At 47.5% G+C, this 22,482-nt stretch overlaps 1 protein-coding gene across 5 annotated transcripts in view; it reads right to left on the reverse strand.

Moving 5' to 3' along the window:
* The window catches only part of LOC107996057 (uncharacterized), a 245,573-nt gene extending 224,695 nt beyond the window's left edge, over window positions 1-20,878 (reverse strand). For 2 of the 5 annotated variants that reach the window (XR_009829571.1, XR_009829570.1), the window contains exon 1: window positions 19,609-20,875. The gene's annotated coding sequence lies outside the window, so the exon portion shown is untranslated. Of the gene's footprint in view, window positions 1-19,608 lie in introns of all 5 variants that reach the window. The other 3 variants (XM_062074097.1, XM_062074096.1, XM_062074098.1) reach the window with 2 other exon arrangements.
* Window positions 20,879-22,482: the final 1,604 nt, after the last annotated feature.

Consider the following 22,482-nt stretch of genomic DNA (forward strand, 5'->3'; position numbering starts at 1 on the left):
GGAGGAGACGAGGCGATAAACTCGCTTGCTTCGAGTTTTCCTTCGAATCGGTGGTATCAGGATCGAGAAGCCTGAAACGCTTTTCCTCTTCATCCGTTTTATCCTTCTTCTATTCGCCAACGGCGAATTTGAGAAGAATAAGGCACGAACGCTTTATTCCAAGCAATGCAAGAATCACCTTTATCCAACGGATAAGCCGTGGAGGTGAAGACCAGTGGTTCTCCGTGGTGGTCGATCATCTATCGACGTTTCCCGTGCGGCTTTTAAATGTTAATTGAGCATGCAAAGGGAGAAACAAAGGGAGGTAGATAGAAACGTAGAGTTGGGGAAGGGAAAAAGAAAAAGGTGAGCGAGCCGAGATCGTTTAAGCAGCGGGCGGAAGGGGGAAGACTTCAAACGTTGGCGGAATGAAATTCATGAAAATGCAACAAAGTGCTTAAAAGGAACCGAAAAAACGACAACCGGCCTGTTCCCGATGCTTCAATTTCAAAGCCACGCGCAGTCGATTCGAGGGTACAAAAGCAATAATCGTTCGACTAATTGCATTGTTTCGTTCCGTGCTCGCCGCAGACAAGGCAACTGCGGTCTGTGTTCGTTAACAAAAAAAAAAAAGAAAAGAAAAGAAAAAAGAAAAGAAACGAAAAGAAAAAAAGGAAGAAGAAGGAGGAGGAGAAGAAGAAAAAGAAGAGGAAGAAAAAATGAAGAGAGAAAAAAATAAAACGAAAGAAAAAAAAAGGAAGGGAAGAAAAAGAAAATAGTCATTAAGGTTCCATCTCGATTTCTTTCCTCGACCACTCGAAGAAAGTCTCGAAACCTATTAGCGGGCATTTATAGCGGCCCGTGGACGGTACAAAGCTGATCGGGCTAAATTATTTCCAGAAATGCCGGCATCAAAGCCGTCCCTCAAGAATCTCAACCTTTATATCACCTTTTTTTTTCCCAGCCCGTGTTTCGGTTTAATTAAGATTCCTCTCCCCAACAAGAGAGAATCGCGCAAACGAAAACGATATACTTCGAGTCGCGATCTGTGACTGAATTCACGGTGGAATCGAAGGTTCGTTCGAGAAAGGCGAAAACGAGGAAGAACGAGCGAGTCTCCAACTCTTTCAGATTACGGGATCCACTTGAATCGAAGCGAAGTTTTGCCGGGTTTTATCGGCGTCCCACGGATCGTTCATAAAGTCGCTTTCTACCTCGAATGGCAGCAAGTCCCCTTGAATAGATCCGACTAATCGGCTAATAAATAGCCATCGAATTAGCTGTAATTGGCTTTGGCTGTAAACAGAGCGCGAGCGCGTACGGGTGTAGCCCATTAGCATCCCACAGGATCCATTAATTTCTCTCCTTCTCGCTTTCCACGCAACGTCGCACCGGCTTAAATCCTCTTCGCCTCTTTCTGTCCTTTATCAACCCAACGCTCGAGATCCTCCTCCCGCCGATCGTCGGGACAAAGCGCGAGGACCAACTCGGCGAAACGCACGAATTACCCTCAGACCGAGGCGACTACGAATTAAACGGAAAAGGGGAAGAGAGAGGGAAACGAGGGAACGAGCTATCGATCAATCGTTGGAATCGCGGTGGAGCAAGGATTTGATTTCTTTTTTTCGTAACGCAGAGAAAAAGGCGAGGATTCGACCGCATGGTGGCGTGCTCGTGTTCGAAAGAGGGTGGCCAAAGAGAAGCAAGGAAAGGAGAGCAATAGCGTCACTTGTTGCTAGGAATCCAGGTGGTGTTGTCTACACAGTCCAAATTTCTCTCCATTTTTCCTGCCCGATTCTCGACGCGCGAAATAAACTACCCAGAGATTGAAACCGGTCCAATCCCGTTTCGATCTCTATTTGATTTCCATTAATTTTTTTCCCCCTTCGGCCGACTTCTCGCTTTGTTTCTCGCATCGATTCCATCGATGCCTGGCCGCCGGCGCTCTCCGCCCGATACTTACGCACACCCGTCCCGTTTCGATCGAAAAGCGCGGACAAAAAGGCGAAAATAATCAGCCGAGACGAGAAAGGATTATCCATGGAGAGATATCGAGCGGCGACTTGATCTCACCGCGTTACGTCGATCACCTCCTCCGATTCGTTACCATCCGCTCCCGATATATTTTCGTTCCCTAGACGCCTGTGCGAGCTCGAATGGCTGGTGCGTGAACGTAGCCACGCGTGAACGCGGCCGAGTAGCACCAGTGCCAAGGGTGCAGCACGCGTTTGTCCGCGGTCCATTAAAAACGCGTTGGTTTTATTTGGCCAACCCAGCGGGCAGCTGGCACGAGGGGAGGCCTCGATAGAGAAGTGCGTACTACAGGCGTCGCGATCCTCGTTACGATCCCGCTTCGACACCGATCGCACTCCAATCATCTCAACTCGAAAACGTCCACCCGTAAATCCTCCATCTCTCTCGTCTACGCGTTGCATCTTCTTTTTTCCTGTCTCTCTCTCTCTCTGTCCATCCATCAGAGAACACGTGTGCCTTTGCGAACGATTCGAGACGATCATCCTGGAATCGAGGAGTTGAGAAAAAAATGAAAGGAAGATCGAGCCGACTCGAGTAACGAGCCAAGTGCACATTTTCTACCTATACGTTCGACTAGCCGGACGGACAGGTTTACGGACAACGAAACACTCGGGTGACCGGGTCACAGGCAAACCGAATAAGTAAGGGAGTCAATATTTAGCCGGCCATTAAACGAGTGTGCCATCGAGAGAAAAAAGCAAATCCGCCCCGCGTAGTTTAAACACGGGGAATATCGAAAGGTTCGGTTTCTCTTTTTTCAGGAGGCTGAGGAGTTTCGAGAACTTTCGTGATGCAACGGTCCCTTACTCAATCTCGAGGAAAAGTCGCGTCTCTACGCGCAATTACATCCGTTTCGATTCTCCTGCTTGCCGATCGTGCGTAGCAATCTTACGTGTCTCATCTTTCGCAACGGTGGTTGTGCTCGATCACGATCGGTTGTGGCGAACGGTGTTCCTTTTTTCCTTTTCATCTTCCCCTCCCCTCGTCAAAGAAACGACGATGTTCGAGGAAACGCGATGGCGTATAACGCGTTGACTTATCCAAATAATTTACGCCGGTGCGTGCACCTCGGTTGTACGGAAACACGCGTGATTCCGCGCGTGCCATGCCATGTGCCGCGGTCAAAGCACCTATAAATAAAACCTCGTCCCTTTCGAAATCGTAGGTGGCGAGGTCTGATCCTCCTCCTGCTGTAGCCGCGCGTTTGTTTGGATTTATTCGGGATTTCCTGCACGTGAAACCGGCGTCAAGCGAGAGAGAGAGCCGTCCGCCCTAAAGGATTTATTTCCATTCGTGACTCGTTCGAGCGCTCGTTCTCGAGCACTGTCCCCGCCCGATTTCGCCAACCATCCCTCCAATTTACCTCCAACACCAGTGCCGATCTTTCTCGAGCAAAGTAGCGCGACACATCGACTCGCGTCTTCCACTAGAGAAGACCTAAACGAATACTTCTTCCGACCGAACTTCGCGACTGAGAGAAGGAAGGAAGTGAATTCTCGAGTTCTCCAAAAGTAATAAAGACGACGTATCCCGTGAAAAGGAGTTTCGTATCGATCGGGGAACGCTCGATCGTGCACAGGATTTTTCCACCTCGAGTCTCTCCTCTCGTTTACCGTTTATGTTTCGCGAGAGAGGTTATGAAAACGCGAGAAAAGAAATAATGAAATTCCCGGCGCATCGGGATCTTAGTGTCGCGTGAATAATTCAGGAGAATGCTTTTAAGTGGACGGGTCTGGAGCGAAAGGGAAGGGCTAGATCTTGTGAAACACGAAGCCGAGCCAGGTTACCCTTGTCAATAATCGCGAGGAATGCTTTTAGTTTTAAACCCGGAGAGCTCGTCTAAGATTTTCGGCCTCTGCGTGTGCGTGGCCTTCCACTCGCGTCATCGTTAATGGCCGAAAGGATTTCTCTACCGTCGTCTACGTGGATGGACGTTTTTCGCCGTCCTTCCGCCTTCGTGTCTTTCCACTACGAATTTCGACCGCTGCTTCATTCCCGACCCTCGTCGAGCAAAGTTCGAGCGGAACAAACGTCACGGAACGGACGCCACCACGTTCCCTCCCAACGTCGTATCAATTTAAACGAGCGCAATCCGTTTAAATCGATCCTGCCGCGGATTAAAGAGAAAGCCGCTACGATTCGGTTGAATTCGAACCCCGAGGGAGGGTTCATTCTCCTTGAACGGAGCCGTAACCCAATTTAAGACGGAAGACCCTAACCCACTTTCAGCGGGGCGTACTCGAGGGAAGTAGAAGCGCAATTTACGGGCAAGAATGCGGGATCCCCGCGATACCCAGACGAATTTCACCCTCCGCCACCTTTTCTTACCCCAATTTCCCCGTGCTGGAAACGCGGCTGCGGTCTGGAGGAGTGTCTAGACAACGACCTACGTCAAGGGCCGAAAAATTTCGAACCAGCCAGTTGTCATCGCGATGCTCGAGTCGCGTTTCGGTGCAGAAAAGGAAAAAGAAAAAAAAAAGGAGGCGAAAGAACGTTCCGTTTGGAAAGAGAACTACCCCTTTTCTTCGTTTGTTCCCTCTTCTCGAAGAGGAATCGGTGAACCGTCCTCTCATTACGAACGAAAAAGACTCGTTATACCTCAGCCAGACGCCGGAAAGCGGTGGTCGCGTTTAAAACGGCGGCAAGCAAATCACTTGCTGGATTTTCCGACTCGCGAGCGGAGATCGGATTCGAAAATCTTTCTATCGGCGCAGGGAACGAGAGAGAGAAGGCGTTGCGCACACGACAGAGAGCTTTGCATTATTCGAGGCGCGCAAAGGTTCCACCATCAAAAGGTGTTCCCATTCTAAAGTCTTCGTTAATATCGGTTCACAGCGGCTCCCCCCTTTTCGACTTAAAGTCCGCCGTCGCCGCCTTTCCTCGATCGTTTCCTTCCCCATCTTTTCCATTCATAATTTCCAATAACACTTCGCCGAGGAACGGAGCGAAAGAGTTCGTCCCCCGAAATATCAAGACGAATCCGTTTAATCTCTTCGCGAGACTCGTGCCGATCAGAAATTGGAAATTTTTATCCGAAGTGAACATTAAGGGATAGAAAACCTTGGCTGGAAAAAGCAATTGTTGTTTCGATACCGTTATTACACGCGAAAAGCTAAAGCATCACGCGCCTCCCCCTCTTATTTTCCAACGCACGGGGGGAGGAACGATTCTCATTTCTTCCCGATGCAACCCGGGGCTCGAGTTTATCTAGCGTCGCAGCCAAATCGGATTTCCACGGAATGTTAAATTAGAAGGAAGTCTGATGCATCACCTGTGTATGCCAGGAAAAAGTTGGAGGGGAGGAAGGGGCGAAAGGGGAGGGAAGAAACACGAGGACACGAGATGTCGAGGTGGGCTTGATTCACTGCATTCCACGAATTTACACCGGTAAACTTTTCACATTGGCTTTCTCGCATGCTCTCTTGTGTGTATATGTATATATATAGTGGCGGCAAACTCACTTCGCGAACTTGCTCGTTCGGCTACACGACTTTCCAATATTGATCATGCAAAGTAATCGCGGTGAGAGGAGGAGAGAAAGAGAGAGAGGGAAAAGAGAAGAAAAAAGGAAGCACCGGGCGAAGTCTGCCCCGGAATTTCCTCGATTCGAGAAACTAATTCGAGGAACACGATAGGCAACAACGGTTGAATTAACCGGAGACGTTAATTAAGATTGATAAGGTGGAAAAAAAGCACTACGAAATAAAAGGGTTTGTAACGATATTCGAAGGATATTGAAACCGAGGGAGAAGAAGAGCGAAGCGAAGAAAGAAGGAAGCGAGGATAAAAATTGTTTTACCCTCGACCTTAACGACGATAGGATAAGATAAAGGAAAGGAAGAGAGAGAGGGGGGGACTGTTTTAGTAGAATAGAAGGCCCGGCCAGAGTTTCTCCCCTGTATCCGGTGGCAAACGGTTACTAGCGTCGTAGGCTACGAAAGTTATATAGAGGCGTGCACGTGAATAGGAGAAATGCGCAATCTTACTCGCTACTCACCGAGTAACCACTACCATCTCGGAAAGCGGCGGAAAAACTTTAATGGATCTGTTTTTAAGGACCTACCTACCCTCCCTTCCTGCCCCCTCCCCTCTTCCCCGTGCACGGTGCACGAGTTGCCGACCTCTTCACCGTGCAAAAACCCTCTCGAGTCAATGCTCCGGTCGGAGGCAAGAGTATAACAGAAAAAAAAAAAAAAAAAAGGAAGGAAAGAAAGGAAGAAGAAAAAAGGGAGAAGGACAGAAAGAGAGACGCGGAGAAGCGAAGTAGAACGCGAGCAACGAGCAGCAAATAAAGCACGAGACAGATAATCGTGCCATTTAACAGCGGCGCTCATCCTCAACCTCCTCGCATCACCTACCACGCCTGAATGGTAAGCGTAATTAAAAATACGTTATTATCCCTCTCCCCTTTCTATTTCTCTCTCTCTCTCTCTCCCTTCTGATGGAAAACTTAAACGTCTATCAACGACGAGAAAAATTTCGATGGGACACGTTAGGAGCGAATCGAGCAAGATTTCTCGACTCTCCGAGATTATAGAAGGAATAAAAGTTTGGCCGAAAGTTTGGAGGTACGTGTATACCCTATAGATACTCGATGCATACGTATATGCACATACATATATATATAGGCGGAGCGCCTAGCGAGCATTAATCATTCTGTCCCAAAGGCGGCTGCTTGCAATTTCCCAATGAACGTCGGTTCAACAGATTTTTCATCTTCTCCGCGGCGGTAAGAGGGGAGGGGCGAGGATGCTTCGCATACTTTTTGTTCAACGCTTCGCGCCCGTGCTCGTTCTCGCGTATTTTCCCTCGTCTTCGGCCCTTTGTTTTCTTCCCATGGCGCTCGTCCTTCTCCTCCGCCACGGTCTTCCTTCTCTTCTCTCTTCTTCGTTCCTCTCTCCTCCTCCTCTTCCTCCCACTCCCACTCCTTCTCCCTTCTCCAACGTCCTCTACCTTGCGCCGGCCGTTTTAGTCGACCGCGAAATGGTTATACTCGTAAAAGGCCGCTCGCCCACGGGCCACGGCAGCTCACAGACCGACAATAATATCGCGCAATAAAGTATGCGAAATACAAGGCGTCGATCGTGCCTCGACGACTTCTCCTCCAAAAGTAATGGCCGGTTTTGTCTCGCACGCGAATTATTCTTATTGGCCGATTAACGGTTGCGCATCGATCGACGTAAATTTCCAACGACGTGCACAACGCCTGCCTCTCTCTCTCCCCCCTCCCCGCCTCCTTTCTCCGCTCGATCCCCCCCCGAGCATTTCGCGATACCGTCACCCCAGCTGGAAACCTATGCTAACCATCCACGGGATATATATCGTCGCAATGCGAGTCATTTATTGCTCGTATCTTATCGGGAACGGTCTCCTCTCTTCTTCCCGGACCGCGCAACGCCGATTTTGCCGCGCTAACTGATGGCGGGATGGGAAGAACGCGCGGTATTAATCCTTTTGATCGCCGTGTACTAATAGGTGTTTCGTTTCGACGCAGACATCCGTCGAAGGAGTATCATCGCGTGGGGATCTCGCGTAAAAATCAACCAAAGGTTGGTGGAAACTTGGCTCGGAGAGAGGAGAAGCTTCGTACGTGACATTAACAAAACAATTCCAAGGTAACGAGGGATTACTTCTGTCTTATAGAATACTTTAAAATTTTTATTCAGCTTGTTTGACTTCTCGCGGGTATTATAGTCGATAGTTGGTCGAATGAAAGCCGGCGTTGAACTCGATCGGTGGTGGAAGAAGCTAAAGTTCCGCGTCGAGAGATTTCTGTACTTTCGGCAACGCATAGATTTATCGCGATTATTAAACCTCCGCCGCGTTAGTTTTTCAGATTCGGCGCGTTTCGACGTAGAAAAATTTCGAAGACCTTTTGCTCGACGATTTTTTCGAGACTTATACCTCGAAATAAACAGATTCGACGTTAAATTCCTCCGAAATGTCTGGTCTCGGACATTAGTTCGGATTCGACAATCGTATCGTAGTTTCGCAAAATTTAGAGGCTTTGAAAAAATTTCGAAATAAATAATAAATTGAGCGAAAATGAAATTGACTTTGAATCGTCGAAAAATGAGATTGATCGTATTCATTGAGGAATTGTGATAGAGAAAATGAAAGCAGTGATGGAGATAGCGATATATTAGGTGTAAGAAATCGAAAAATTAGAATAATAGATAGAATAATAGAATTCAAAAATAACAAGGTTCCCACAAAGTTCTAATAATTCAGAATGGATTTTTGAAGAAATTTAACGATTTTACGTTACCCGTAAGATATTCGTCACGTATCAAAATCATCCCGATCTCAATGTTAAAAGTTAAAAGTTCGTCTTATCGATGATATTTAATACCAATTCCCTCGTCTAACGAAACGGAGAGCTTGAGAGTATTCAAAAAATGGAACCTACCTCGATTATCTTGCTCCTCGTCGTACGAATAATAATAACCGATCTTCGTTTCGCAGCGAAGCATCGATTGCGGTTTAAAGAGGTTTGCAAAAGATAAGGGCAAGAAGTAGATGCGGAAAGCAGGGGTGAGAAGATAAAGTATCGTCCGTGGAGGATTGCTCCATCGCTTTCCTTCTAACGAGGCGTAGTCCGGCTGGATGTTTTATTTCTCTTCGCAAAGCGAGTAACAAACGCGCGTGTCGACTCGTTAAAAAATATATAGGGGGAAAAGCGAGCGGAACGTTGTTCTCCTCCCGCGCGGGATCCATAATATTTCCGGAACGTTTTATTTTACGAGGGAGGAGGGGGAAAGAAGAAAAAAAAAATTAACCGGCGAAATGTAATGGAAGTAGCGCGCCGTTGTGTATCGCGGGATGAAAATGTTTGAGAACCTGAACGGTGGAGCTCGATGCACGCGCCACCGTTAACCGCTAGCAGCACACGCCAGCTTTTATCGAATAAACCAATTTCATTGGATCGTACAATTTAATCAACTAAAAGTAATCGAATACAGAATGTAGCTTGCGCGATGACCAACGTGTTGTATCGCGTTGAGATCAATTAAGCGTAATTTAATTAATTCGCGAGTACGGTGTAGTAATTAATATAAGATGCGTATTGCCAACGGGATGAAATAATTCCCCCTACCTGTTTCATTCCGAGCCCCAACGAGCGTAACTCGTTCGCGGATATTCTACACGTTACACGCGTTACATCGTTAGATCGTAATGCGCCCCTCGAATGTTTCGAATTTCGAAGCTTTCGAAAACTTGGGGAAGAGAAAAAAAGAAGGAATAAAAGATTTCTCTCTCTGGAGAAGTTGGCAGTGGCGTTGCGAGGAATGGAAACACGAAGACAGGATGTTTAGATTGAGAGGCTGGCCTTTATTGCCCGACGAGTCAGAGGCTCTCACTCGGACCGTTTCCCTTTACGAAAGATTTAGTTCAACTCGATGCTCGATGTTCGGATAGATTAATACGCTTCCCTAATATTTTGGGAAAAAGGAGAAAAACAGGATCGAGATCAAATATATCGAAATATATTTATACGCGAAAATAGAATAGTTTGTTTCTCGCGGTACAACAGCGATGCGAGTATTCCAATCAATTTTATCCCTTTAACTCTCTCTCCCTCCCTCCCTCTCCGCCTCTTTCTCCCTTTCTCTAGACCCTTCTCGCGGCATTGATTCCCTTCGACGCACGTTTACCACCCCACGAGTCGAGTCTCGGTGGTGCATCTAATATGAATGGCAGCGTCGCGCTATTTATTAAATAAATCAACACTCTCCCTCCCTCCCTCGCCCACGTACGCGCGTATAGACGGGCGTGCAGACAGGTTGGTCGGGATGGTTGGCAGTCGAAGGTTATCGAGAGACGATGCTCGAATCATAAATACGAGTGGCGGTGTACGCGGCTTCAATAAACCCTCTCTTACCGAGTTTCAGCCCCCGGCTACTACCACCTTCTCCCGCTTTCAATAAGGCAAGTCCTTTCGGCTAGGTTCGTTTTCCCAGGGAAAACGGATACGTAGCGTGGTGTATATTGGCCCCACCCCCTCCCCTCGAGCATCCAAAGTGGCTTTCGACGTCGTGTCGAGAGGACCCCTCCCCATACATTCTCTCGATGAATATTCCTTCGATTCTTCCGATGTTATCGGTTGCCCGATCTCCATGCACAGACTTCACGTTTCCGTTACACTGTAACGCATCCGATTCGTATCAATCCTTACCCTGCCGTACATACAATCCAATTGCGCTCCGTATTGAATCGGTTAGATACGTGGATAAGTTGGGATCGTTCGATGCGGAAAAGTAATCACGAGCCCCCCCCCTCGAATCGAGAATTAATATCGAGAGAGAGAAATTTCTCCCTGGTCGTTCGCTTTCTCGCTAAAAAAAGGAAACGCTTTTCTTTTTGGAAAAGTTACTTGATAATCCTGGCGGTTGTAAAGGTAGACTCGAAGGGAAGATCATTATCCTTGAATTCGAGGGCCTATCAAGCGCGTATCGTTTCCACGATACGATATTCAAGATACCTCAAGATCGAAACGAAGATGAGCGTAATAGTAAAAATACGCAGCTGCAGTTCCCTGCATGCGTCTTTCCTCGGGACGAAAATGGCGAAGGAGAGGCAGGGAAATAAATTAAAGAGGGAAGAGTTACGAAAATTCCGGGGGGATGAGGGGAGAGGAGCGAAAGAGTTGCCGTGTTAACTCGAGCGTAACGCGAGCCGAGAAAAGGCGGAAGAGAGAAAGCGAGAGGAAGAAGAATCGAATGATCAACGGCGTTATAAATAGCCTGGGCGAGCGTTGCTTCGTCCACGATAATAATCGCGACGAAGAATGATTACCGATTTAAAAAAACGGCACGCGTGCACATCTACTATGCTGGATTCGCTTCGATCGAACGGGAGGATAATTGTCTCGTTCGCTTCTCGTGGGTACTCTTCTCTATTTCCTTCCTCTCGTCTTGGCCCGAGTCGCTGATTCATCGTTCACCCAAACCCGATTTATTTCTAAGATTGCGAGAATAAATTCAATAAATATCGAGGTAATCGCGCGCAATTAAGTATTATTCCTACCGAATAATCGATATGGATGGGATGGTAGAAAGCAGCGTTAAGAGGCCGCGTATATATTGAAATATTCTTCGGATAATTCGAGGAAGAAGCTTCTATCTCGTGGGTTTCGCAATACGTTAAATCTATCCGGGAGAGAAGTTCGCAAGACGTTCGAATATTGGCAAATAGTGCACCCGGATGATGATCGTTAACTGTAAACTGCAAACGAGTATCGCATCCTTGCCTGCACGGATGCACGTTAGGGTGGCGCTTAAATTGGCATCGTTTCTATTCTATTATTAACAGAAACATCGAAACGACAGCGCGCAAATATACAATTCGGTTTCCGATAGAGTGGAAAGGCCGGTATAAAAGCATCATTACTGCAACAGGCGTTCATCGGTTTAGCGATATAATTACTTCTCCTCTCTCTCTCTCTCTCTCTCTGCGCGATCGAGTAAGCGAACCCCCTCGTTTTCATATCTAAACCGCTAATTCCAATTAAATTCGATACGTTTCATCGGCAACAAAACAACAATATATATATATTAATAAACAGCCTATTTTATTCGATTAACGAATCACACACATATCTACACCGTGAACGATACGTGGTCGAATCTCTGTAAAATTAACTCGTCTCCTTCGTATGCGAGCTCAAAGAAACAAGAAACAAATTGAAAAGTCTCGTCCGCGATCGATTCATTATTCGAGAGCGTATTCGCACGTGTCAAAAAAAAAATAAACTCTCCTCCTTTCAGTGGCGCGGCTATTCCATTCCGATTCGATCGTATCTGACCGAGATTTAACGAGCGGAACGAATCATCGATCGCCCTTTTGATCCAAAGTCGCACGGAATTCGCACGGGCGAGAGAGGTTGGAACGCGTGCCGACATCAATCTTTCAGTTCCGCAAAATGATTCTCGGCACGATTTCAGACGTTGGTCGGTGAATGGGGAGAGAGAGAGAGAGGGGGGGAGGGAAATACGGGAACGAAATCCCCCGGGAAACGCGTGGCACGTGGCCGCGTAACGCGTGCGAGTGAAATTCGAACGGGGAATACTGGCCACCCCACCGACATACTTCATAACTCTGTCTACGTCTCCAGGGGTGCAACCAGTGATCCTCGAGATCGTAGAAGAGACCTTGACGGAGCGTTTCGTCCGACAAATCGGTGGAAATAACCGGGAATGTCAGGTGTTGGCGAATAACGGGCGGAGGCGGTAACGAGTCAATTTCTCCCCCTCTCCCCCTGCCCCTCCTTCCCCTATTTTTCAGAATCGGTATATCCAGCCCCGTGGACAGGGGGGATGGAAATCGAAAATTCGGGCGAAAAGGGCAGATAGAATGTTTCAGATTGGCGGAGAGTATTGATTTTTCGTCGATGTCACGGGTGTGTAACGGGTGAAATTCGTGTAAAGTCGTGTCTCTCGCATCGGTATCGTCGATATTTACGTGCCACGCGGCTACATTGATTTTAGATTGCGCAGGTGAGCACGTAACTGCGTAAATAATGAGACTCGCCCACGCGGAATGTTTTATTCATCGGCCGACGACCGATTGAACCTGCGCCCACCCACCGCAGGATGAAAAACTTTTAATTCCCCCGTAAAAAATCGTCCGGAAGCGACAGAGCGTTCCTGGAGTTAAAGGGCGCCCGGCTACCACCGATTATCGAACGCAGATAGGTTACTCGTTATTCCCTGAGAAAATTATTCGACGACGGATCGAGAACGCTCTCTCCATTTATCTCGCTCGTCGAGACCGTCTCCACGAATCGAGATTGTCGTCGCGTTCGTAGTATCTGTACCCCGGCCGTTTGCAGCCCGTTTGTTACACCACGGCCACGATATAATAATTTATTGTTCGGATTCTTTCCCGTGCTTCCACCCGTTTCCCGACCACCTCCTCGACCTCGGTGTCGAGTAATATCGAGAAACCAGCTCTTTGTCGCTCCTCGAAAACAGCCTCCTCGATACAGGTTGAAATTGCACGAGGATCGACCATATTTCGCGCCGATTGATATTGCGACTATCCGAGATCGCGTTCCTCCTCTTCTTGTCCCCCTTCCCCGTGATTATCCAGACACGACAATGGTAACGATAATGGAAAACTTGGAATATTGCTTGCGAATCGGTATCGAATTCGTCTCATCGAGGGCGGTAATAAATAACGAGAGAGGGCCTCCGTTACAAATATCCTTCGCGTTCTTTCCATCATCCTCCGCTTGCCCTCCCGTCCAGAAACGGAAACGTCACCGGATGAATGTTCCAAGTTTGAGGAACAACGAATTAAGAAAGCGTGCAACGCGGTGACAATGAAGAGACCACGACCTCCCTCGTTCTTTCTTCTCGCATATACACGCGCGTGACAGGGATTTCAGTAGCGTGACAAACACGAGTGCCATAAAACGAGGCACAGCCGCTTACGTAACAAATCGCCGGATCGATCGAAACGACTCGCGCCCCCCTCGTTCTCCTATACACCACCCGTTCAAAACATTTCCAGCCACGTGACCAATTTCACCAACCAATTGTGAACCCGTGCCTTCCCTCTGTCCTTACCGTACCTCCGACAAAGGTAAAACGTGTTTTGTTAGACGGGGGGCGGCACTCGGAATTGCAATTAGCGAGGCTGCAAGGAACAAGAAGAGAAAAGGGGGGCAACGCGCGGTCGAGCGCACGAATCGAATTTCATTTTGGCAAGAATCGCGCGATCTTTCTGCCGCGTACATCGAGCGTGCAACCCCCCCTCGAGGAGAAAAATCTGAATTATGTTATTCCGCGGGTAAATCAAACGGGATCAAAGGGACGGCGCGGTAATTTGGTAGCAATTTAAATTTAAATCAGGGAGGCTAACCCCTTGACCGCGTTCGCGGGCAAGATCTGTGTTATTGAATTTTTCCTCCTCGTCCCATCTCCGCCTTCTATCCTCGGGACAGGAGGTATGGGGTAGCAGGATATCTTCCAAGGATAGAACGGGCGAGAGACGATATAGATGGAGAGGGAGAGAGGGAGAGGGAGAGTCGTGGTTACCCCGAGGGGGTTGGAGTGCGGCTCTCTGGATGTATGGGGCACCAAAGTGGTAATGATTCCCTCACGGCTCGTAACGGTTTGCACGGGCCGGGCTTGCATTTCCTGCTTGTTCCACGAAACGATTCAGACGCATAACTTCCGTTCACTCCGCCCGACCGCAAGGTCAGAGGTGAGCGCCGTGCATAACGTCCACGTCGCTCCGACCTGGCTAACTTTCGACGTTATTCGCGTTACTCCTAGCTTTACTACGGACATTGCACACCTCCATTATTATTCCCTCCCTCGAGACTTTGCCAGACATCCCTTCTTTCTTTTTTGCGCAATCTAACAAATCGGCCTCGCCGTATGCCGACTGATTTTCGATATCCACTTCTTGGAGGAGAAAAAGGAGGAAGAAAGGAAGAAAAGCCGATATCCTGTATACGTACGACGTATACGATCGCTCGGAGCCACGCTTCAAGGAGTTCCGCAGATTCTCCTTTTTTTCCCTTCTCTCTTTCGACCGTTGGATTAAAGCGAAGACAAATGTAGGTTCGATTTTACAGGGAACGAAAGTTTGGTTTCCGGACGAGATAAATCGTCCGGATCGACTCGCGTTTCGATCGATACTGGAGGGGAAGGGGAGGGGGACAGCAACCCTTTCGAGGGAAAAAAGAATCGGCGAGTGAAAAGGGCGGTTCTTGAGGGCGAAAAGGATCGTCACCGGTGATTTCTCCAAGCCAAGCTTAACAAATTCCCTGTGTCGGAAATGGTTTCGGTATTCACGCCTGGCGTGCATCGACCACGCGTGCTACTGAGTCGGGGGAAAGATACAAAGGCGTGCACGGCGAGGACGAGCGATACTGCGGATAGGTGGTTCAGGTCCTCGGGCCGCGCCGCGAGAGAGGAGGAGAAAAGGGGAGGGAAGAGAGAGGCAGCTAGTCGTCAAAGAGTGGCTAAGACGCGTTGCACCTTGAGCGAGCGATGAACGGCTCGTTGACCAACACTCGTTGGTCCATCGTGGAGAGGTCCATAATGCTCCGTAACACCCTCTTCAGAAGCGCCTTATTCACGTGGAGCCCCATGAAAGCTCGTAATATCCACGAGCAGTCTCGCCTGCGCACGCGCGACCACGAGACGTCCAGACTCTCTCTCTCTTCTTCCGCGGCCATAATTACGAGACGTTAATTACACGATGAATGCACCCGCGGCATAGGAGAGCCGCGTCACTCGAGAGCGGTGAGCTTTCAAGGGTAATGCGGCAGCCACTCAGGTACACCAGATGGTGTCGATTCGTTCGAGTTCGCTCTTTTATATCCAGTCACGAGTGTTGTTGTTCCGGCTCCAGTTCCGATAATAAGGATCGCATATGCCTAATCGCCCCTTACAATAACCCAACTATCAACAGGGATTCTCTCACGAGAATCGTCCGTCTCTTCTCCTCCTTCCCGCTCCATGAGCCAAACTTACTTGGATTTACTTTTTTGCGCGCCTTTTTTACTTTAAGGCAGGGAGGGGGAAAGGTTTAATCGTAGCCAACGATTAGTTAACGAAGCGAATATGGATTCGCAGATTCGTATCTCGGCGCGATTGAAAGAATTACGAGATCCTCGATGGGGGGATCGAAGCGTGTAGCGCGACTTCTTCTCCGCGACGCGTGTATTACCGCCGCCTGCACATTTCGCCTCTATTCGCGAATACCGCTAACGCCGACTCGCGTTCTTAATTAGCAACGAATCTACTTTGAGCCGTTTCTTTTTCAAAGCGTAAATCGATGATTCGCAAAGTAGCTCGTGGGGTCGATGACCCAACAGTTGGCGCGGATTCGAGGGAAGAAATTGCTGCTACGAGTGGTAGTAGCGCCGATATTCAAACTGATGCCGGTTAGGTAGCTAAACTGGCTTTAGAATTTACGGTATTCCGTCTTCTCTCCAAACCCTGTTTCCGTTAACCGCCACTTCGCTCTGGTTAACTCCTCGATCGTACGTTGCTCGTTATATCGGCAGACTTATCGATAAAAATGTACGTTGCCTGGGAAAAACGTTTGAAAACGATAACGCGAAGATGAGACGATAACGGATAAAACTCGGTTAAAACGGATCTCCATTATCCTCGTGAAAGGTAATCGATAACAGGGGATAAATTTAATCAAGTACGTGACTCGGTTATTACTTGTTGGCACCCGACCGTCCCGGGATTCAAGTATTCGAAATCGAATCAATGATTCACCGTGCGTTCGGTCACGACTGTGTGCCGAATCGCTTATTCCGCGCTCCACTTCTCCCGAGAATATTATTCTCCCGTTGATATTTTATCCGGATTTATACGGTGATAAACGACGAAACACAAACGAGGTGGGTGGCGCTTAACGTTACTCGTGAATTATTATTGTTCTAACCATCGATAAGATTCCATTACTTTTATCGTCGGGTGATACACGTAACCGCGTAACCGGCGCCCTGCCGCCAAGGCCTTCTGCAAATTTATAGCCGATACATGATTTATCGGCCGGCTCGGCAATTAAATCGCAGTTTATATTAAGCCAGTCTGCGAAATCCATAAAGGGTTATTACCGTTGGAGATAAACCGGGGGCAAGAGGGGACCCAGAATCTGGGCAAACGCGCAAGCCTTCGTTTGCGATTAAATCAAGCCAAATTACGCGCAGGGAAATGAATAATTTTCGGGCTTTCGAAAATATGGCATCGAACCGTTAGATTTATCCTTCCTTCTGTTATCCTATCATCGAAATCGAGGAGTATTCCGAATGAAATCTCTGACGTTCCATGTAATCATCCTCGAGCGAGAGAGAGTAGAGGAACTAAGATTTGTCGAATAATTTTCAAAGAGCCGCTAATCTTCGAAAACCTTCTCCTTCTTCGAACGAATACGGGTACACTGTGTAACAATCATTACGCCCTCATCGTGAAAATTCAAACCCACTCTCCTTGCCGGTGTTTCAAACCGATGTTTAACTTTTTCAAGCGTCATCGATGATCCTCGAAATATACTCTGTCCCGTGTCGAATAAATAAATAAAAGGGTACAGAGCGAGGTTTTATCGGGAGATCTTTTCTCCAACGACGGCACGAAGTTATCCTCTCCCCCCTCAGGCGTACGAGATGAATACGAAACTCGGGGACAAAAGTCGGTTCGGAAAGAAACTTCCATTTATACCAGATGCCATTCGAAAGAGACAAACTGCTACGAGCAAGAACATGAAAACGCGTACGCGCACCTAAAACCACCACGGTTAAGTTTTACGAGCGTCCGTGAACCCCAACGGAAAGCTTTGTGGATAGGTCACGAACATCGGCGAGCAACACACGGATCGTGAACCCTAGACAGGTCGACAGCTGTAGCGACAGTCGTAACGCTAAACCAAATCGAATAACGAGGCAGAGAGGGAGGAGGGAAAAGTAGCACGAAAAGAGCGAGAAACTGTGCCTTTAGTCGCGCTTGTGAGGATTCCGTTTGTGAGAACGAAGCGAGGCATCTTGCGATTCGGCCACGAGAGTTTAACGTTTATTCCAAAACGCGTATTATTATAAAAAAGAAACGAAAAGGACGAAGAGAGGAAGGATCGAAATGTTAACGGGAAGAATGAGATTATTCGACATTCCATCATTTTTATTTGCCGTGAAAATTTGCCCACCCTCGTAAACGATCGATCGCAAAGAGGAGACAGGAGATCGAAATTTTCCCTGTACCAAACGGTCAGGACCAACGCCATCACTTAGCCGACCATCGACAAACCCCATGAGCCAAAGTCAATAGCTAATATTGCCCGTTTAGATCGAGCTCGGACGAACGCAGAGAATGCCTCCTCGTTCAAAATGAAACTCCCCTTGAACCACCCCCCTCGTCATCTAATTCACCGTCTCTCGGTACATCTCTCTCTTTCTCTCTCTCTTCCCTTCCGTTCCCTTCTATCCCGCCCACTCCCCGGCCAAATGTTATTCAAACGAACACGTCTCTCGTCTTCGTTCGACACGCTCCCGTTTCCCCGATATCGGTAATTAGTTATAAACATTGGTGCCATTGACGTAACCGTGCCAATATTGTTTTATATGCGATAGAGTTCGAATCAGGGGGTGAAAAGGCAACTATGCAGCCCCCCTCCCCCCATATATATATATATATATGCTTGGTTAAACGGTCACGCATCGACCGTCCAAACGACTTATATATTCATGCGATCGATCGATTCCCGCTATTCAACGAATTAAACGTTTGTTATTCCATGTCACGCGATTTCCATGTTATCTAGAAAGAACCGAAGAATTCGATTTCCGATTCGGGAAAGAAGAATGTAACGACTTTAATCTCCGAGACGCGACAGAATCTTTCGATCTTCTCTTCTGTTTGCGCACAAGTGAGAACGCGCAACTGAGAATTCTGTTTCCCTCCCCCCCTTCTCGTCTCTTATGCACTTATCTCTCGAACCGGGGATACCAAACTGTTCGCCTCGTCTTGCACACTCGATCGTTTCGCATCGAAACGGACTGTACACGGCGAGTATTCTCCGCATTTGCGAACTCTTGCACGAGCTCCTCCCACTCTCGACCAACGCGAAGACTGCGAAAAACAGGAGGAGATCTCGATGATATTAGAAAACCTTCCCCCCTGAGAAGGACAGTCCTCCAAGTATCGCGGACACATGCCTCCTTCGAGGATCTTCTTCCCCCGTTTTGTTCCTTTCCGGTTCCCAATCGCTCTATTAGTCTCTATCGTCGAGTAATTACATCCTTGGATATTAACCACCGTCCCATCGTTATTGTTCCCCGTGTATCTCCGTGTAAAAATCGCGTTCGAGACGTGTAACCAACGCGAAGGAAACGGCGAGGGGTCGGAACGCGCGCGCGCGCACGCACATACACGCACCCGCTCCATCGCGACAATAGCGGAAATAGCTACTGATTCGAAATCCCTTGTGCACTCGACATTAATTCTCGCTACTCGGCGAGTCCCTTCTCAGAAGAAAAAACAACGAATGGATCGGTAGGCGGCAGTGACAGAGGCGAGGAAGAGAGAAAGGGAGGGAGAGGGAGGGAGAGAGGGAAGAGAGAAGTGGTGAAAGAAGAAAGGCAAGTGTGAAGATACGTGTAAGAGGACGCGAAGCAACGGAGGATGTTCATCCGCGATACTTTTTAACGAGTGGATGCAGCTCCAAACACGGAGATAACTTTCGCAACGATCCCTTATAACAATATACTTTGCTACGTACGATTAGTAAATACGATTGCAAAATTTATATATATACGTACAACGATAATTACGCGCGACAATCTTCTTGGAAATCTTTATACGAAGCTTATTATATAAAAGTTAACGTAATCGCGAATAAATATCTACGTCTGTATCTTTCTCTGTATATAAAAATTTATCTAAACATCCTAAATAATAGTTTCAAGTGGAAAATTTTCGCGAAATGAAACAAAATTTTTTACGACAATGCCAACTATCGGAACAACGACATTGTTTATCAACGAAACGTGTTACAAGTGCGAATACGCGATACAAACTAGCATTAAATTATCGAATGAAATTAAATTAAAATTTAAAATTAAAGACTCACCGATTGTAGAAGACGAACGATGCAGTTACTCAGCGCGAAGAAATGTCACCCTCCAATGATTCATCGTTGTCCGCCGCGCTTCGTTTCGATGCACCTGTTCGATTGCACTTTACCGTCACACTTCATACACAACCGTCAAATTCCTGTTGCGCCCCCTTCCGCGTCATCGCCGCGCGAGAACGACCGGCGATCCTCGACACGAACGAATTTCGAAATATTTCGATTCCTTCCTTCTATCGGGACCTGCCCTTTGCCACGGTTCCCACGATATAACCGGTTCCACTAGCGCATTCTCGAATTCGCGATCGTTAATTCCTCAAAATTCTTCACGCCCGAAAAAAAAAAATAATCACCTTTTCGACGCGAAGAACGACGATTCGTTTACTACGACGTGACGCTTTGACGAAAATGCTTCGCAACACTCGCGTATTATTCACTCGCCACGATTATCCACGCCTGAAATAACGTATAACTCTTTCTCTTTCTCTCAACTCGGTGTAACGCGCAATAAAAAACACATGGTAAAGAAAAAATTCACGACGAAATCACGATTCGATTATTTTCATAACGATATCGCGCCACTCGTTCGTACACGACCGAATCCACCGAAGTCACGATACACACTGAACGTTATGTCCTTCGAAAGAATGTACGGTACCGAACTATGTTTTTGTTTACCTTTCACAGCGAACGAAAATTAATTGCGACATAATATTACGATACCGAGAATTATCTAGCTTCGAGGATTCTACGAATTCGTGTAATTAAACAACAACTACTGTTACGCAACAATTTCCATTGCGATTATCGCGATCGACTTTCGAGAAATCTATCGAGTACCGGCCGGTCTCGAACTCCGCTGTCAACTTCACGTCGTTGCGCAAATCGTCGTCGCAGATGGTTCGTTTCGTCATTATGGCGGTGATGCGAATTAAAAAATTATATACTATGGACGAAGAAAAACATATAACTCACGATAATGGTATATCGTAGGATGATCACCACGGTCGCGAGGCACGTTGCACAGTGCCGAGTTAATCGAGATTTCGCGGGCTCCTCCTGCGACGTTGGAAGAGCGCGAATGCACACGGGATGCGCGCGTCCCGGCGGCTGCGCGTGCACTGCCCGCGCGGTTCCCGTACCAATACCCCCCCACCCTCTCCTCTTCGTCTTCTTCTGCAGAAACGAGCGTATACGGGACCCCATGTCCCTTTCTCGTCCTCTCTCTCTTCCCCCCTCCCTCTCCGCCACTAGTTTTCGCTCTCTCCCTTCCTCCCACAGGCTCGTCCTTTTTCTCTTTCTCCCAATCTCGAAATCCCCTATACCACTACCGAGAGTCAATCCCTTCTCCGGTCAACGCAAATAGCGTACGGAGAATCAGTACGTACCTGGACATTGTCCTTGGACACGATGATATTCCTATAAACAGAAGGAGAGATTTCGTTCTTTTGCATCGTTTATTATTGGCTTGATTACCTCTGTTACACGGCTGCAATTGTACGGGACATTTTGAATTTTTTGCGTGACTCGCGATCACCCGAGCATCTCGGTCGTAACTTTTTTCGCTTATTAAGAAACCGTACGAGAGACTTTAAGCGGAAATCGTATTGTACGAGATACAACTAGGAGAGTATTTTAAGCGGGAAACATTTGAATTACGATACGATGGAATCGAACGTTTTTCTCGTATATGACGAGATGTTTCGATGGAACATTTTAATAAATATCTCGATATTATAAACACGTATATACGAAGAAAAGAAACCAGTTATTCAACTTGTGCGTTGACCTTAATATAATATGGATCGAAATATTCGAAAAAGTGTATCGAGAATTAGCACGGAGGTCTTGAATTTAAAGGTAAGGAATTTTTAATCGACCGAAATGGAACGAATCCGTCCGAATTTTACGGTTCATCAACCGTACCCGTCTACATTAATATTAATTACCTTATTTCGAATCTCTGACGGACTACCCTCCGAATCCCTCTCAATGTCGTCGGCTCTTCGTCTCTTGTATGCCCCAACCGAGACAACTCGACACGCGTTCTTACACGCACGTTTCTACATAAAAGCGGATGCATGTGTGATACGAGTCTCGAGCGTTAGACCCGAGCGTGTAACGCCTCTCGAAACGTGCATCTTATCGCTATCCCTTCTGTGAATTCTAAATTAATTTTCATGGCGTTCAAAATCGACGTCGATCGTCCTTCGTTTCCTCGTGAATAATATAAAGTTTCATTCCATTCAATTTCAACGGGATACACGTTCGATTCAATAACTCGTTACACGCGATAATATATATCGGAGCGTGAACAACAGCCGGATCGATGTAAAGATAGCGCAGGCTGTTGCGTAGGAGGAAAAGTGTAGCCCAATATATCTCCATCATCGAAGACACGGTGTGAACGAGACTTTAAGGAGTCAACGATTCACGATACGCGTATATATTATAAGATGCACGACCAGGTAGTACGAGAGTAGCTCGGATGTACCTAAGTATATATCGAGTATCGAGCGTGCCCTTGGGGGGATACCACGGGGGCGAGAAAGAGAACGCGAGCACGGGTGGGAAGAGCGCATAAACGAAGGAACAGAAAAGAAAACGATTGAGATTGAATTATAGCTCGCGGCTTAAACGTTGGATTCAAATCGATCCCATATATCACATTACCTGGCACCTTTATTTTGCTTTCTACGATCCTACCCCTTCCCCCGGCCTTTCCATTGTTTCACCGTCTCTCTCTCTCTCTCTCTCTTCCCCTTTCCCTTTGTTTCTTTCTTACATAAGGCCCGGTGCGTGCAACATTGTACGTACAACAAGGTACGATCAATTGTACCGCTCTCTTCCAATCTCGTCTTCTACGCCCACACG

Source organism: Apis cerana, linkage group LG4 (genome assembly GCF_029169275.1).
Source record: "Apis cerana isolate GH-2021 linkage group LG4, AcerK_1.0, whole genome shotgun sequence".
Lineage (NCBI taxonomy): Eukaryota > Metazoa > Arthropoda > Insecta > Hymenoptera > Apidae > Apis > Apis cerana.